Source organism: Rattus rattus, chromosome 18 (assembly GCF_011064425.1).
Source record: "Rattus rattus isolate New Zealand chromosome 18, Rrattus_CSIRO_v1, whole genome shotgun sequence".
Lineage (NCBI taxonomy): Eukaryota > Metazoa > Chordata > Mammalia > Rodentia > Muridae > Rattus > Rattus rattus.
In genome coordinates this window covers 48,913,300-48,933,122 of record NC_046171.1, presented here as the reverse complement: position 1 = coordinate 48,933,122, position 19,823 = coordinate 48,913,300, and the positions used below count along the sequence as shown (strand labels likewise).

The window sequence follows — 19,823 nt, the reverse complement described above, 5'->3', positions numbered from 1 at the left end:
ACATAAGGAGGAAAACTACACCCTAAAAAGAGTAAGAAAGTAATAATCTTTCAGCAAACCCAAAAGAGGAGAGCCCACACAAACATAATTCCACCTCTAACAACAAAAATAACAGGAAAAACAATCACTATTCTTTAATATCTTTTAACATCAATCAACTCAATTCCCCCAATAAAGAGACATAGACTAACAGACCAGATGTATAAACAGGACCCAGCATTTTGCTGCATACAGGAAATGCAATTCAATGACAAAGACAGACACTACCTCACTAAAAGGCTGGAATTTTTTTCTCTCAAGCAAATGGTTCCAAGAAATAAGCTGGAGTAGCTATTCTACTATCGAATATGATCAACTTTCAACCAAAAGTTATCAAAAAAGATAAGGCACTTCATACTCATAAAAGGAAAAATATACTAAGACGAACTATCAATTCTGAACATCTATGATCCAAATGCAAAGGCATCCACATTCATAAAAGAAACTTTACTAAAGCTCAAAGCATACATTGTAACAAATACAATAATAGTGGGAGACTTTAACACCCCACTCCCACCAATGGACAGATCATGGAAACAGAAACTATATAGAGACAAAGTGAAATGAGCAGAAGTTATGAACTAAATGGATTTAAAAGATATCTATAGAACATTTCACCCTGAAGCAAAAGAATGTACCTTCTTCACAGCACCTCATGGTACCTTCTCCAAAACTGACCATATAATTGGTTACAAAACAGGTCTCAACAGATACAAGACGATTGAAACAATCCTATGCACCTTATCAGATCACCACAGACTAAAGCTGGTCTTCAATAACAACATAAACAACAGAAAGCCTCCACACGCATGGAAGTTGAACAAAGCTCTACTCAGTGATAACTCAGTCAAGGAAGAAATAAAGAAATTAAAACTTTTTAGAATTTAATGAGAATGAAGGCACATACCCAAACTCATGGGATACAATGAAAGCAGTGCTAAGAGGAAAAGTCATCGTTCTGAGTGTCTCCAAAATGAAAATGGAGAGAGCATACATTAACAGCTGGCAGCACACCTGAAAGCTCTAGAATAAAAAGAAGAAAATACACCCAAGAGAAGTAGATGGCAGGAAATAATCAAACTCAGGGCTGAAGTCAACCAAATATCAAGAAAAAGAACTGTACAAAGAATCAACAAAACCGGGAGCTGGTTCTTTGAGAAAATCAACAAGATAGATTAAACCCTTAGCCAGACTAACCAGAGAGCAGAGACAATATCCAAATTAACAAAATCAAAAATAAAAAGAGAAACATAACAACAGAAACTGAGGAAATTCAAATAATCATCAGATCCTACTCTAAAAGCCTATACTCAAAAATTCTGAAATATATGGATGAAATGCCCAATTTTCTAGACAATACAGGAAACCAAAATTAAATCATGATCAGATAAGCCACCTAAACAGTCCTATAACCCCTAAAGAAATAAAAGCAGTCATTAAAAGTTTCACAATAACAACAATAACAACAACAAAAAGAGCCCAGGACCAGATGGGTTTAGTGCAGAATTATGTTAGACCTTCAAAGAAGACCTAATACCAATACTCTTCAAACTATTCAAGAAAATAGAAACAGAAGGAATACTACCCATTTCATTTTATGAAGCGACAATTACAGTTATACCTAAACCGCACAAAGACCTTACAAAGAAAGAGAACTACAGACCAATTTCCCTTATAAATATCAATGTGAAAAAAAATCTCAAATCAATAAAATTCTCACAAACTGAATCAAAGAACCACATTAAGATGATCATTCACCATGATCAGGTAGGTTCATCCCAGGGACACAGGGATGGTTCAATATACAGAAATAAATCAACATAATCCACTACATAAAAAAAAAACTCAAAGAAAAAAACCACATGATCATCTCATTAAATGTTGCAAAAGCATTTGACAAAACTCAACACCCCTTTATGTTAAAAGTCTTGGAAGCATCAGGAATTAAAGGCCCATGCTGTAACATAGTAAAAGTAATTCTCAGCAAACTAGTAATCAACATCAAACTAAATGGAGAGAAACTTGAAGCAGTCCCACTAAAATCAGGGACTAGACAAGGCTGCCTACTCTATCCCTATCTATTCAATATAATACTTGAAGTCCTAGCCATTGCAATTAGACAGCAAAAAGAGGTGAAAAGAATACAAATTGGAAAGGAAGAAGTCAAAATATCACTGTTTGCAGATGATGTGATAGTATACTTAAGTGATCCCAAAAATTCCACCAGAGAACTCTGATACCCAGAAGTAGCTGAATAGGAGATTAACGCAAACAAATCAGTATCCTTTCTCTACTCAAAGGATAAACAGGCTGAAAAAGATTAGGGAAACAGCTTCACAATAGTCACAAATAATATAAAATATCCTGGTGTGACTCTAACCAAGCAAATTAAAGATCTGTATGACAAGAGCTTCTACTTCAAGAAAGAAGTTGAAGATCTCAGAAGATGGAAAGATCTCCCCTGCTCAGGGATTGGCAGGATTAATATAGTAAAAATGGCCATTTTACCAAAAGCAATCTACAGATTCAATGCAATACCCATCAAAATACCAATCCAATTCTTCAAAGAGTTAGACAGAAAAATTTTCAAATTCATCTGGAATAACAAAAAATCCAGGATAGCTAAAACTATCTTCAACAATAAAAGGACTTCAGGGGGAAATCCCTATCCCTGAACTCAAGCGGTATTACAGAGCAATAGTGATAAAAACTGCTTGGTATTGGTACAGAGACAGGCAGATAGACCAGTGGAATAGAATTGAAGACCCAGAAATGAACCCACACACCTATGGGCACTTGATCTTTGACAAGGGATCCAAAACCATCCAATGGAAAAAAGATAGCCTTTTCAGCAAATGGTGCTGGTTCAACTGGAGGTCAGCATGTAGAAGAATGCAGATTGATCCATGCTTATCACCCTGTACAAAGCTTAAGTCCAAGTGGATCAAGGACTTCCACATCAAACCAGATACACTCAATCTAATAGAAGAAAAAGTGGGGCAGCATCTCGAACACATGGGCACTGGAGAAAATTTTCTGAACAAAACAGCAATGGCTTATGCTCTAAGATCAAGAATTGACAAATGGGACCTCATAAAACTGCAAAGCTTCTGTAAGGCAAAGGACACTGTGGTTAGGCAACCAAGAGATTGGGAAAAGATCTTTATCAATCCTAGAACTGATAGAGGCCTTATATCCAAAATATACAAAGAACTCAAGAAGTTAGACTACAGGGAGACAAATAACCCTATTAAAAAATGGGGTTCAAAGCTAAACAAAGAATTCACAGCTGAGGAATGCCGAATGGCTGAGAAACACCTAAAGAAATGTTCAACATCTTTAGTCATCAGGGAAATGCAAATCAAAACAACCCTGAGATTTCACCTCACACCAGTGAGAATGGCTAAGATCAAAAACTCAGGTGACAGCAAATGCTGGCGAGGATGCAGAGAAAGAGGAACACTCCTCCATTGTTGGTGGGATTGCAGACTGGTACAACCATTCTGGAAATCAGTCTGGAGGTTCCTCAGAAAATTGGACATTGCATTACCTGAGGACCCAGCTATACCTCTCCTGGGCATATGCCCAGAAGATGCTCCAACATACAACAAAGACACATGCTCTACTATATTCATAGCAGCCTTATTTATAATAGCCAGAAGCTGGAAAGAACCCAGATGCCCTTCAACAGAGGAATGGATACAGAAAATGTGGTACATCTACACAATGGAATATTAGTCAGCTATCAAAAACAATGACTTTATGAAATTCGTAGGCAAATGGAGGGAACTGGAAAATATCATCCTGAGTGAGGTAACCCAATCACAGAAAAACACACATGGTATGTACTCATTCATAAGTGGATATTAGCCCAAATGCTCAAATTACCCTAGATGCACAGAACACACGAATATCAAGAAGGATGACCAAAATGTGAATGCTTCACTCCTTCTTTAAAAGGGGAATAAGAATACCCTTGGGAGGGAATAGGGAGGCAAAGTTTAGAACAGAGGCAGAAGGAACACCCATTCAGAGCCTGCTCCACATGTGACCCATACATATACAGCCACCCAATTATAAGATGGATGAAGCAAAGAAGTGCAGGCCGACAGGAACCGGATGTAGATCTCTCCTGAGAGACACAGCCAGAATACAGCAAATACATAGGCGCACACCATCATTAAATCACTGAACTGAGAACGGAACCCCTGTTGAAGGAATCTTAGAAAGGACTGAAACAGCTAGAAGGGGCTTGAGACCCCATATGAACAACAATGCCAACCAACCAGAGCTTCCAGTGGCTAAGCCACTGCTCAAAACTATACATGGACTGACCCTGGGCTCCAACCTCATAGGTAGCAATGAATAGCCTAGTAATAGCACCAGTGGAAGGGGACCAGTGAACGTGATTGTTGGGGGGAGGATGGGGAGGGGAAGCCCATAAAGAAGTGGAGGGGGAGGGGTTAGGGGGATGTTGCCCTGGAAACCAGGAAAGGGAATAACAATCGAAATGTAAATGAGAAATACCCAAGTTAATAAAGATGGAGAAAAAAATAATAAAAAGAAAAAGAAAAAAATGTAAGTAAATAAATATCCAATAAAAATAAAATAAAATAAAGTAAAAAGAAAGAAAAGAAAGGCTTTGGTTATGTTCTTTGTATAATTCTCTTTGTTTCTATTTGGTAGATTTCAACTCTGAGTTTGACTATTTCCTGCCATCTATTCCACTTAGGTGTGTTTGCTTCTTTTTGTTCTGGAACTTTCAGGTGTGCTGTTAAGTTGCTAGTGTAGGATCTCTCCAATTTTTTTTTTTTTAACCAGGGCATTAGTGCTTTGAATTTTCCTCTTAGCACTGTTTTCATTGTGTCCTATAATAAGTTGTTACATGGTAATTTTAGAGAAGGTGCTGAAAAGAAAGTATATTGTTTGGTTTTAGGGTGAAATGTTCTATAGATGTCTGATAAAATTGTTTCATAGTCTCTATTATTTTACCATGTCTCTGTTTAGTTTCTGTTTCAATGACCTATGGATTAGTTAAAGTGGGATGTTGAAGTGTCCCACTATTATTGTGTGGGGTGCAATGTGTGTTTTCAGCTTTAGTATAAAGTTTCTTAAATAAATGTGGGTGCCTTTGAATTTGGGGGATAGATGTTCAGAGTTGAGACTTTCTCTTGGTGGATTTTTCCTTTGATGAATATGAGAAAAATCCCATGATCATCTCATTAGATGCTTGAAAAGCATTTGACAAATACAACACCCCTTCATATTAAAAGTTTTGGAGAGATCAGTAATTCAAGGTCCATACCTAAACATAATAAAATCAATATACAGCAAACCAACAGCCAATATGGAGATACTTGAATCAATCCCACTAAAATCAGGAACAAGACAAGGTGGCCCACTCTCTCCATATCTATTCAATATAGTACTCAAAGTCCTAGCTAAAGCAATAGGACAGTAAAAGGAGATCAAGAGGGTACAAATTGGCAAAGAAGAAGTCAAGATATCACTATTTGCAGATATAATAGTATACATAAGCAACCCCAAAAATTCTACCAGAGAACTTCTACAGCTGATAAACAACTTTAGCAAAGAGGCTGGATATAAAATTAACTCAAATAAATCGGTAGCCTTCCTTTATATAAGTGAAAAATGGGTTGACAGAGAAATTAGAGAAATGATACCCTTCATAATAGTCACAAATAATATAAAATATATTAGAGTAGCTCTTGCCAAACAAGTGAAACATCTGTATGTCAAGAAATCAAAGAAGATCTCAGAAAATGGAGAGATCATCCATGTTCATGGATTGATAGGATAAACAAAGAAAAATGGCTATCCTACCAAAAGTAATCTATAGATTCAATGCAGTCCCCATCAAAATTTCAACTCAATTCTCCAAAGACAAAAACAGCACAATTCTCAACTTCATATAGAAAAACAGAAAAACAAAACAAAACAACACCCCTCCCCCTGAAAAAAAACCAGAATGGTGAAAACAATTCTTAGCAATAACAGAACTTCTGGGGGAAATTGCCATCCCTGACCTCAAGCTGTAGTATAGAGCAACAGAGGTAAAAACTGCATGGTTTTGGTACAGAGATAGATAGGTTGATCAATGGAATAGAATTGAAGAACCAGAAATAACACCACACACTATGGACATTTGATCTTTGACAAAAAAGCCAAAAATATACAATAGAAAAAAGAAAATATCTTCAATAAATGGTGCTCGTCAAACTAGCAGTCATTATGTAGAAAAATGAAAATAGATCCGTATTTGTCACCTTGCACAAAGTTAAGTCCAAGAGGTCAAGGACCTTGTACTGACTGGTTTTGTGTGTCAACTTAACACAAGCTGGAGTTATCACAGAGAAGGGAGCCTCTCTTAAGGAAATGCCTCCATGAGATCCAGCTATACATCATTTTCTCAATTAGTCATCAAGAGTGGGAGGGCCCATTGTAGGTGGTGCTGTGCCTGGGTTGGTAGTCTTGCATTCTGTAAGAAAGCAAGCTGAGCAAGCCAGAGGAAGCAAGCCAGTAGGTAACATCCTTCCATAGCCTCTGCATCAGCTCCTGCTTCCTGATCTGCTTGAGTTCTAGCCCTGACTTCCTTTGGTGATGAACAGCAATGTGGAAGTATAAGTAGAATAAACCCTTTCCTCTCCAACTTGCTTCTTGGTCATGATGTTTTGTTCAGGAATAGAAACTCTGACTAATACAGACCTCAGCATGAAACCAGATACATTAAATCTAATAAGGTGGAAAATTTGAGCCTTGAAAACTCTTCTATTTAAGGTCACAGTCCCATGTCTGGATAGCTCCTGGGAGCTCAGTGCAAAAATGGGGAACTCGCTCTTCCAGCAGGTCTTCCTTTTCTCTGCCTGACCTATCTGGGGAGCCTGACCCCCACACCCTCTACCTGAGCAAGGCCACATAGTGCTTGGTAAATCTACAAATTCAACTTCTTCTTTCCCAAAAAGAATCTGCCAGGAAAGTACATGGGATTCCTGGAATGCCTCTCCATGCAAATGAGACAATCCCAGTATTTTAATTCCAGGCAATGATTTACATTCACCCTGAAAACTCCTTCTCACTCTCCAGGGTTCACATATAGCCTTTGAGTACTCCAAATAAAGTGTATGTATATGAGCTATTTCACCAAGTGCTGTCATCCAAAAGAGCTGTGTAATACTAAAATCCTTGTAGGAAGCCTTCTCCTTTCAGCATTCCTAGCCAGCAGTCACCCATTCTGGGCTCCACTTTACCCTGCCAGCCCAGTGTGTGCTGTGAGGAAGAAAGCAGAATGTTGGGTCACAGTTCCTTTTATATAATCTAGAGAAATTTTTGTGCCTGAAAATCTTTGATCTTGCCAAGGCCTTTTTTGCCATGTAAGATAACAGCACAGGAGTGTGGACTGCTAAGGATCTACGGACGGCCTCTACTGTAAATACCAAGGGGTGGAGCTGAGGAAGGCCACAGAGTGTATGCAGTGAAGAGGAACACTGTCACAATCTGTGACACACAACCGTCAGGTGGACAGAGGGGCAGCAAGTCACTGGCTGTTTTAGAAACGTGTTATTTATGGTACATGAGAGCTCAAAAGCATAATTATAGTAGCTGCACTTTGCAAAAAACAATTCTGTGATAGTATAAAAATTATACTGCAGCACAAAGCAAATAAAAAAACAGATGACAGCTCAAGGAAACAATGCATGATTAATTGCCAAAGAGTTCTGCAGATAATTGCTATTGGAATTTTAAAAAGAAAATTTGGATAATGATGATTAGTGAAACTGTTTAAAATAGGCCAAGGACATGAGTTTGATTTCTTTGTGGGTCATTTTTTTTCAAAGTTAAACTATTTATAACATCTAACCTCTCCTTCCACCCCCTGTGTGTGTTTAAGAAAATCAAGCAAGAAAGTACAGTATAGTACAATTAATACTTCATTTTACTGAAAGTAAACACCCCAGAAATCTTAGCATTCTTGTACTTCTAATGAGTATATTAAAGACAGGACTTTACTTGTATAGATACAATGGATTTCCTTCATTTCCACAAATGATAAACAGGCTCAGAAAACAATTGGGGAAGCAACACCCTTCACAATAGCCACAAATAATATGAAATATCTTGGTGTAAAACCAAGCAAGCAAATGAAAAATCTGTATGACAAGAACTTCAAGTCCCTGAACAAAAAATAGAAGACCCCAGAAGATGGAAAGATCTCCCATGCTCATGGATTTGTAGGCTTACCAGTAAAAATGGCCATCCTACTAAGAACAATCTACAGATTCAATGCAATCCCCATCAACATTCCAACTCAATTCTTCACAGACATGGAATGAACAATTATTCATATGGAAAAACAAAACCTCAGGATAGCCAAAACAATTCTCAATAATAAAAAAATTTCTAGGAAAATCACTATCTCTGACCTCAAGCTGTACTACAGAACAATAGTGATAAAAACCACATGGTATTCATACAGAGATAGATAGGTCAATCGGTGAAATATAATTGAAGTCCAAGAAATAAACCCATACACCTTTGGATACTTGATCTTTGACAAAGAAGCCAAAACCACCCAGTGGAAAAAAGAAAGCATCTTCAACAAATGGTGGTCTGCTTTTGTAATAATGAAATTTGATCCATAATGAATCACCTTGTAAGAAGCTCAAGTCCAAGTGGATCAAGGACCGCAACATAAAACCAAATATACTGGCTGTAGTAGAAGAGAAAATGGGAAATAGCCTCAGAACACTTTGGCATAGGGGAAAATTTCCTGAACAGAACACCAGTGCCTTTAAGATCAACAATTGACAAATTGGACCTCATTAAACTGAAAATCTTCTGTAAGGCAAAGGACACTGTCAATAGGATAAAATGGCAACCTATAGATTGGGAAAAGATCTTCTCTAACCCTACATATGATAGAGGGCTAATGTCAAAATTTTATACTGAACTGAAGAAATCATACTCTAAAAGCCCAAATAACTTAATTAAAGGATAGGGTACAGAACTAAACATAGAATTCTCAACAGAGGAATCTTAAATAGATAAAAAAAGCACTTAAAGAAATGTTCAACATCCTTAGTCACCACGGAATGCAAATCAAAACTACCCTGATATTTCAACTTATACCTATCAAAAATGACTAATATAAAAAACTCAAGTGACTGTACAGGCCAAACAGCTCCCTGCACCCAAATCCCATGGAGGAGAGAGCTGGACACTCAGAAGTGTGGATACTCCTGAGAAGTCAGAGGAGACTACCTGTGCCTGCTGGGTGCAAGGACCTATGAGCAATCAGGGGCAGCACCCTTTGATTCCTGCCTGGGACTAGAGCTGGAAGACAGTTTCCAAGAGTGCTGACACACCTCAAACCAGAGTACCTATTCTCAGGAAAGGCTGAAAGAAAACAAGAAAACAGTTCTACAGGAGTGCTGACACAGAGGCCTACAGCAGAGTCAAATCACTCTCAGAAACAGCAAGACCAGCAAACACCAGAGACAACCCAATGGCTAGAGGCAAGCACAGGAACCTAAGCAACAGAAACCAAGACCACTTGGCATCATCAGAGCACAGTACTCCCATCAAAGAAAATATTGGATATTCAAGCACACCAGAAAAGCAAGAGTTAGATTAAAAATGTCATATTTTGATAATGATGGAGAACTTTAAGAAAGACATAAAGAACTCCCTTAAAGAAATGTAGGAAAACACAAGTAAACAAGTAGAAGTCCTTAAAGAGGAGACATAAAAATCCCTGAAAGAACTATGGGAAAATATAACCAAACAGGTGAACGAATTGAAAATGGAAATAGAAACAATAAAGAAAGCATAAAGGGAGACAACCCTGGATATAGAAAACCTAAGGAAGAGAGGAGGAGCTATAGATACAAACATCACCAACAGAATACAAGAGATAGAAGAGAAAATCTCAGGGGCAGAAGATAGCATAGAAAACATTGACACAACTGTCAAAGATAATATAAAATGCAAAAGGTTCCTAGCCCAAAACATACAGGAAATCCAGGACTCAATGAGAAGATCAAACCTAAGGATAATAGGTATAGAAGAGAGTGAAGACTCCCAGCTTAAAGGGCCAGTAAATATATTCAACAAAATTATAAAAGAAAACTTTCCTAACCTAAAGAAAGAGATGCCCATAAACATACAAGAAGCCTACAGAACTCCAAATAGATTGGACCAGAAGAGAAATTCCTCCTGTCACATAATAGTCAAAACACCAAACGCACAAAATAAAGAATATTAAAAGCAGTAAGGGAAAAAGGTCAAGTAACATATAAAGGCAGACCTATCAGAATTACATCAGATTTCTCACCAGAGACTGTGAAAGCCAGAAGATTCTGGACAGATGTCATACAGACCCTAAGAGAACACAAATGCCAGCCCAGGTTACTGTATCCAGCAAAACTCTCAATTAACATAGATGGAGAAACCAAGATATTCCATGACAAAACCAAATTTACACAATATCTTTCTACAAATCCAGCCCTACAAAGGATAATGGATAGAAAACTCCAACACAAGGAGAGAAACTACACCATACAGAAACCAAGAATGTAATTTCCTTGCAATGAAACCAAAAGAGAGAAAAACAAACATAATTCTACCTCTAACAATGAAAATAGCAGGAAGTGACAATCAGTATTCCTTAATATCTCTTAACATCAATGGACTCAATTCCCTGATAAAAAGAGATAGACTAACAGACTGAATACGTAAAGAGGACCCAGCATTTTGCTGCATGTATGAAACACACCTCAGAGACAAAGACAGACACTACCTCAGAGTAAATGGCTGGAAAACAGCTTTCCAAGCAAATGGCCTGAATAAACAAGCTAGAGTTGCCATTGTAATATTGAATAAAGTTGACTATCAACCAAAAGTCATTAAAAAGACAAGGGAGGACACTTCATATTCATCAAAGAAAAAATCCACCAAGATGAACTCTCAATCCTAAATATCTATGCTCCAAATCCAAGGGCACCTACATTCATAAAAGAAACTTTACTAAAGCTCAAAGCACACATTGCACCTCACACGATAATAGTAGGAGATTTCAACACCTCACTCTCATCAATGGACAGATCATGGAAACAGAAATTAAACAGAGACATAGAGAAACTAATAGAAGGTATGAACCAAATGGATTTAACAGATATTTATAGAACATTCCATCCTAAGTCAAAAGGATATACCTTCTTTTCAGCACCTCATGGAACCTTCTCCAAAACTGATCATATAATCGGTCACAAAAGAGGTCTCAACAGATACAGGAGATAGAAATAATTCCGTGCACCCTATCAGATCACCACGCACTAAGAATGGTCTTCAATAACAACAATGACAGAAACCCTATGTATGCATGGAAGTTGAACAATGCTTTACTCAATAACAACTTGGTCAAGGAAGAAATAAAGAAAGAAATTAAAGACTTCTTAGAATTTAATGAAAATGAAGATACAACATTCCCATACTTATGGGACACAATGAAAGCGATACTAAGAGGAAAACTCATTGCTCTGAGGGCCTGCAAAAAGAAACAGGAGAGAGCATATGTCAGCAGCTTTAAACAGCACACCTAAAAGCTCTAGAACAAAAAGAAATATATAAACCCAAGAGGAGTAGAAGGCCAGAAATAATCAAACTCAGGGCTGAAATCAACCAAGAAGAAATGAAAAAGACTATACAAAGAATCAAAAAAACCAGGAACTGATTCTTTGAGAAAATCAACAAGATAGATAAATCCTTAGCCAGACTAACCAGAGGTCACAGAGATTGTACCCAAATTAACAAAATCGGAAATGAGAAGGGAGACATAACAACAGGATTGGAAGAAATTAAAAAAAACAAAACAAAACATCAGATCCTACTAAAAAGCCTATATTCAACAAAACTGGAAAGTCTGGAGGAAATGGTCAATTTTCTAGACAGATACCAGGTACCAAAGTTAAATCAGGAACAAATAAACCATCTAAACAACCCCATAACTCCTAAAGAAATAGAAGCAGTTATTAAAAGTCTCCCAACCAAAAAGAGCCCAGGTCCAGATGGGTTCAGTGCAGAATTCTATCAGAACTTCATAGAAGACCTCATACAAATACTGTCCAAACTATTCCACAAAATTGAAACAGATGGATCACTACCAAATTCCTTCTATGACACCACAATTACTCTTATACCTAAACTGCACAAAGACCCAACAAAGAAAGAGAACTTCAGACCAATTTCCCTTATGCATATTGATGCAAAAATACTCAATAAAATTCTTCCAAACCGAATCCAAGAACACATCAAAATGACCATCCATCATGATCAAGTAGGCTTCATCCTAGGGATGCAGGGATGGTTTAATATATGGAAATCCATCAGTGTAATCCAGTATATAAGCAAACTCAGATAAGAACACATGATCATTTCATTAGATGTTGAGAAAGAATTTGACAAGATTCAACACCCCTTCATGATAAAAGTTGTGGAAAGATCAGGAATTCAAGGCCCATATCTAAACATAATAAAAGCAATATACAGCAAACCAGTAGTTAACATCAAACTAAGTGGAAGAATTACTTGAAGCAATCCCACTAAAATCGGGGACTAGACAAGGCTGACCACTCTCTCCCTATTTATTCAATATAGTACTCAAAGCCCGAGCAATCAGACAGAGAAAGGAGGTCAAAAGGATACAAATTGGAAAGGAAGAAATCAAAATATCACTATTTGCAGCTATGATAGTGTACTTAAGTGACCCCAAAAGTTCCACCAGAGAACTATTTAACCTGATGAACAACTTCAGCAATGTGTCGGGGTATAAAATTAACTCAAATAAATCAGTAGCCTTCCTCTACTCAAAGGAAAAACAGGCTGAGAAAGAAATTAGGGAAATGACATTTTTGACAATAGTCACACATGACATAAAATACCTCAGGTGATTCCAACCAAGCAAGGGAAAGATCTGTATGACAAGAACTTCAAGGCTCCGAAGAAAGAAATTGGGGAAGATCTCAGAAGATGGAAATATCTTCCATGCTCATGGACTGGCAGGATTAATATAGTAAAGACGGTCATTTTGCTAAAAGCAATCTACAGATTCAATGCAGTCCCCATCAAAATTCCTCCTCGATTATTTCTAAAGATAGAAAGATCAATTTGCAAATTCATTTGGAATAACAAAAAACCCAGGATAGTGAAAACTATACTCAACAATAAAAGAACTTCTGGGGAATCACAATCCCTGACTTCAAGCAGTATTACAGAACAATAGTCATAAAAACTATATGGTATTGGTACAGAGACAGGCAGATAGATCAGTGGAACAGAATTGAAGACCCAGAAATGAACTCACACACCTATGGTCACTTGATATTTGACAAAGGATCTGAAACTATCCAATGGAAGAAAGATAGCAATTTCAACAAATGGTGCTGGTTCAACTGGAGGTCAGCATGTAGAAGAATGTAAATCAATTCATTCTTATCACCTTGTACAAAGCTTAAGTCCAAGTGGATCAAGGACCTCCACATCAAACCAGATACACTCAAACTAATAGAAGCAGAAGTGGGGAAGAAGAACACATGGGCACTGGGGAAAATTTCCTGAACAAAACACCAATGGCTTATGCTCTAAGATCAAGAATCAACATATGGAACCTCATAAAACTGCAAAGCTTCTGTAACTCAAAAGACATTGTCATTAGGACAAAATGGCAACCAACAGGTTGGGAAAAGAGCTTTACCAATCCTACATCTGATAGAAGGCTAATATCCAAAATATAAAAGAACTCAAGAAGTTAGACTCCAGAGAGCAAAATAACCCTATTAAAGATGGGGTACAGAGTTGGGGACTTAGCTCAGTGGTAGAGTGCTTGCCTAGCAAGCACAAGGCCCTGGGTTCGGTCCCCAGCTCCGAAAAAAAGAAAAAAATGGGGTACAGAGCTAAACAAAACATTCTCAGCTGAGGATTATCCAATGGCCAAAAAGCACCTAAAGAAATGTTCAACATCCTTATTCTTCAGGGAAATGCAAATCAAAACAACCCTGAGATTCCACCTCATACCAGTCAGAATGGCTAAGAATAAAAACTCAGGTGACAGCAGATGCTGGTGAGGATGTGGGGAGAAAGAAACACTCCTCCATTGTTGGTGGGGTTGCAAACTGGTACAACTATTCTGGAAATCAGTCTGGAGTTTCCTCAGAAAATTGGACATTGAACTACCTGAGGACCCAGCTATACCTCTCTTGGGCATATACCCAAAAGATGCCCCAACATACAACAAAGACACATGCTCCACTATGTTCATAGCAGCCTTATTTATAATAGCCAGAAGCTGGAAAGAACCCAGATGTCCTTCAACAGAAGAATGGATTTTAAAAAATGTGGTACATCTACACAATGGAATAGCTATCGAAAACAATGACTTCGTCAAATTCATAGGGAAATGGAATGCATTAGAAAATATCATCCTGAGTGAGATAACTCAATCACAGAAAAACACACTTTGTATGCACTCATTGATAAGTGTATATTAGCCAAAAAGCTCAAATTACCCAAGATGCAATCCCCAGACCACAGGAAGCTCAAGAAGAAGGATGACCAAAATGCAATGCTTCCACTCCTTAAAAGGGGAAAAAATATCCATAGGAGTCCCAAACAAAGTTTAGAGCAGTGACTCAAGGAACAGCCATTCAGGGCCTGTCCCACATATGGCCCATATATATATATAGCCACCAGAACTAGATAAGATTGATGATGCTAAAAAATGCATGCTGAAAGGGACCGGATATAGATCTCTCCTGAGAGACACATCCAGAGCATGTCCAATCCAGAGGTGAATGCTAGCAGCAAACCACTGAACTGAGAACAGGAACCCCTTGGGGGGAATTAGAGGAACTATTGAAAGAGTTGGAGGATCTTGCAACCCCATAAAAACAACAATGCCAACCAACCAGAGCTTCCAGGGACTAAACCACTACTCAAAGACTATACATGGACTCACCCAGGGCTCCAACTGTATATGTAGCCTTGTTGGGGCACCAGTGGAAGAGGAAGCCCTTGGTTCTGCCTAGGTTGGACCCCCAGTACAGGGGAATATGGGGAGGGGCAGTAAGGGGGATGCATGGGGGAAATACCCATATGTGGAAGGGGGAGGGGATGGGGGGGACAGGAAACTGGGAAAGGGAATAACATTTGAAATGTAAGTAAAGAAATATGTCTAATAAAAAAAGTAAAAATGAGAATATTATGAAATTTGCAGGCAAATGGATGGAACAAGAATATATAGTGCTGAGTGAGGTATTCCAGATTCAAAAGGACATACATGGTATGTACTTACTGATAAGTGAATATTAGCCAAAACGTACAGAATACCCAGATACAACCCATCGACCATAAGAAGTTTAACAAGAAAGAAGGCCCAAAGTCTTTGGTGAGAATTCTGGTGTAATTCTGATAGGTCTGCCCTTATATGTTACTCATGTGTGTTACTTATATGTGGAGCAAAGACTGGAGGAAAGGCCATCCTTTCACATATGTAGTCACCAACCCAGACACTATTGGAGATGCCAAGAGGTACATGCTGACCTGAGCCTGCTATAGCTTTTTCCTGAGAGGCTCTGCCAGAGCCTGGCAAATACAGAGGCAGATGCTTGAAGTCAACCATTGGACTGAGAACAGGGTTCCCAATGGAGGAGTTAAAGGACTGAGGTAGCTGAGGGGGTTTGCAACCCCTCAGGAAGAACAATATCAACCAGCCAGACATCCCAGAGCTCCCAGGGACTAAGCCACCAACCAAAGAGTACACATGGACTGACCCATGGTTCCAGCCACATAAGAAGCAGAAGATGGCCTTTTTGGCATCAGTGAGAGGAGAGGCCCTTGGTCCTGTGAAGGCTTGATGCACCAGTGTAGGGGAATCAGATAGGAGAGGCAGGATGCAGTGGGTGGGTGGGTGGGGAGCAACTTCATGGAGGAAGGGGTCGGGTGATGGGATAGGGAGTTTCCAGAGGAGAAACCAGGAAGGGGGATAACATTTGAAATGTAGATAAAGAAAATATCCAGTAAAAGAAAACAAAACAAAAGGCCCAAGTATGAATACCTGAAGTCCACTTAGAAGGGGAACAAAATAATCATAGGAAATAGAGGGAGGGAGGATTCTTGGTGGGGGAGGGGCGGGAAATGGAAAATGGGGGCAGGATTGGACAGTGGGGGTGCACAGGAGAGAATTTGAGAGGGCTAGAAGAAAGAATGGAAACATGCAGCAGTAGGGGGTGGAAGACAATGTGGGGAAACGAGACCTGGGATGTGAAGCTCCCAGTACTCAATAGTGATGACCTCAACCAAAATGCCCAACAGTGGGGAGATAGAACCTGAAGACCACCTCCATTAGATAGGCAGGGCCCCTAGTGGAGGGGTGGGGTCACCAATCCACCTTCAAACTTTTTGATTCAGAATTATTCCTGTCTAAAACAAATACAGGGAGAAAATGGGGCAGAGATTGAAGGAAAGGCCCAACTTGAGAATCCATCACATGGGCGAGCACCAAACCCTGACACTATTACTGATGTCATGTTGTGCTTGCAGACAGGAGCATAGCATGGCTTTCCTCTGAGAGGCTCTACTAACAGCTGATTGAGACAGATGCAGGTATTTACAGATTTCTAGCCAAGCCTTGGATTATGGGAGAGTTAGGGGAAGGATTGAAGGAGTTGAAGGGGATGGCAGCCCCTTAGAAAGACCAACTTTATCCACTAACCCAACCCTTGGGAGCTCCCAAAGATTAAGCCACCAAACAAAGAACAAGCATGGACTGTGTCTGTGGCCCCTGGAATATATTTAGCATAGGACTGCCTTGTCTGTCCTCAGGGAGAGAGGATTTATGTAATCCTGTAGAGACTTGATGCCCTTAGGAAGGGGGGGTGAGAGGATGGTGAGATGAGGGTGGATGAGTGGTTGAGGGGGTGAGGGTATGGGGAAGGGGCACCTTCTCAGAGGCAAAGGAGAAGTGGGATGGTGTGAAGAACTCTTGGAGGGGTGACTGGAAAGAGGGACAGCATTTTGAATGTAAATAAAACAATGTAACCACAACAAAATAGTCTTTGGGGTAAGTTGTGACCAAATTGTCTTCTTCTCAGTCCCACAGACTTTAGTAACTTATTCTACAGTGTTTGAAAAACAGAATATTTACAGCAGCACAATGACAGTGAGGGACATATTTTGGATACCAAGTCAAGTTTAAAGAGAGGAACAAGTAATTTAACCATAGATATGTTGAGGTCATTTACATCCAGATGTTACCACAATATTTTTGGTCCTACCTGCAAAGAGCATTAGAGCATCCTCTAGGTTTACTTTCTTACCAGTAAATATTAGTCTATACCCAATAATGTATAAAGTATATTATCATTACTATCATTCCTGTTTTTATTATCATTAAAGTGGAGACAGCTCTTGCTGTGTTTTGCCTTTAAAATGTTCCATATAGACCCTTGTGTCTGAACATGTGATCTCTAGCAGGTGATACAGTCTTGGGAAGCTGGAATCTAGCTTCAGGGCGTGTGTTCTAGCTCTAGGAAGCAGTTTTCTGACCTAGCTTTGGAGGTGTAATGACTACCATTGCAGTGTGAGCAGTCACATGCTAACACTGCACACCACTCCTGCCACCATGCTTTCCCTGTTCCCTCATAGTATGAACCAAAATGAACCCTTATGTTGCTTCTTGTTGGGTACTTGGTAGCAGTGACCACGTAGGAGTGTGCCCATCCCTCATTGGTCCATGTCTTGCTCTGGCCTCACAAAGAGTCACTGTGAGCAATGGCTGACACCTGTGCATATAATGTGCTGTGTGGAGCTGCTTTTTGTCCTTCTAGTGCAGAGAGCTGTTTGATAGTTATCTGTAGGACTTGGATGTTGGTGAAAATTTTGGATTCAGATACTAATAGAATTTTGGACTCGGATGCTGGTGAAGTTTGAACTCAAATGTTGTGAACCTGCCTGAACTTTGACAGATCGGTGTGGACACTGGCCATTCCTATCAACAAAGATGAAGAGATGACAAGTGATGTGTTTATAAAAAGATAAAGAAGGGGGGATATGATCTATAGAGGTGTGGTGAAGTATGGGGGAAGGGGGATGCCTCCTTGGGCCCATGTTGAAGCATTCCTTCTCCCTGAGGGATCAGTCACAGGACAGTATAGTATAGAGTAAACTCGGGGCATGGGGAGGGGAGTTAAGAGGGCAGTAGAGGCAGAGAAAGGGAGAGACAGGGGGCGGAGGAGAGGAGAGGGGAGGAGAGGAGAGGAGAGGAGAGGAGAGGAGAGAAGTAGAGGCCGTCCATGAACACATGGAGAGAGAGGGCTGAAGGGAACAGGGAGCGAGTGGGGTCAGGAAGGTAAGAGCAAGAGAGGAGCAAGAGAGCAAGAGGGAACAAGAGAGTGAGGAGGGGGCATATTCATATTGTCAGGCATACTTGGCTGTTGCCAGGTTAAGTGTGCGGGTGAAGCTTAGACAGAATGCAAACAGCAAGTGTGTCAGGACCTCAGGTCCAACTTCTTTCATGAAAATGCTTTAACAGAACATTATAAAATCTTAATGACCCTTGGCCAGGGAACATTTGGGGAAGTAAAATTGGCTAGCCATCTCCTTACCTGGACAACAGTAGCAATAAAAATTCTTCCAACTGGCAGGAAGAACACCCTCATTAAATTAGAAATTGAAATTATAAAAACTCTAGGCCATCATATTATTAAACTTTTTCACATTATCAGCACCACAAAAACATTTATATGACTCTGGAACAGGGAGGAGACCTACTCAACCGAATTATGGAGTTGGACTACCTACTGGAGGAGGAGTCTCACAGGCTATTTAAACAGATGGTATATGCCCTCCAGTATTGTCACCAGAAAGGGATTGCCCACAGGGATTTTAAGCCCGAAAATATTTTAGTGGACAGCAAAGAAAATATAAAACTTAATGATTTCGGATTGAGCACCAAGATTATCATGGGCCAGAAGCTAGCAACTTTCTGTGGGACCCTCTCTTATTGCCCGCCAGAACTCTCTAAAGGTAAAGGGTATGATGGTTGTGCAATTGATGTCTGGAGCTTGGAGATTGCGCTCTACTGTCAGCAGAGAGAGAGAGAGAGAGAGAGAGCCCCCTTTCCAGGGAAATGACTGTGAAGAACTAAAGCAGAAGATCTTGGCAGGAAAGTAGTTTGTAAAATTCAAGCTGCCATCAGATCTTTGGGACGTGATTGCTAAGTTGTTTACTAACTGTAAACCCTGGACAACAGCCAACAGTACATGATATTGTGAGCTTTCAATGGCTGAAGCATGACAATGAAGTCTCTTCCAGTTCCTTTAGAGAGAACACTGACAGCCACCCAGACCCCACTTTAATGGTCATCATGAGTATCATGGGATATAAGCAATTCGAGAAAAAGGAAAGTTTATGAGAGAAAAAGTTTGACTATGTAATGACTACCTATTTTATGCTTGGACAACAGTAACCCTGGGGAGACAACTTAATAAAAAAAACAAACAAACAAACAAAAAAAACCTTAAGCCCAGGCATTGGGATCAAACCTAGAACCATACAGGGCCAAGCATTATACAACAAAGGGTTATAAGGAAGGGATTTAGTGTCCCTACCTTTCTTACCTTCATTTTGTCCACTCTACATGAAAGTCTTATGAATGGACAAAAGAGTAGAATGAGGTACAGTATGCAACCCACTTTGAACTGCTTGAACAAGAC

At 39.5% G+C, this 19,823-nt stretch overlaps 1 pseudogene; it reads left to right on the top strand.

Annotated features, from left to right (window-relative positions):
• The window catches only part of LOC116886988, a 41,079-nt pseudogene extending 21,503 nt beyond the window's left edge, over positions 1–19,576 (top strand).
• The last annotated feature ends 247 nt before the right edge of the window (positions 19,577–19,823 follow it).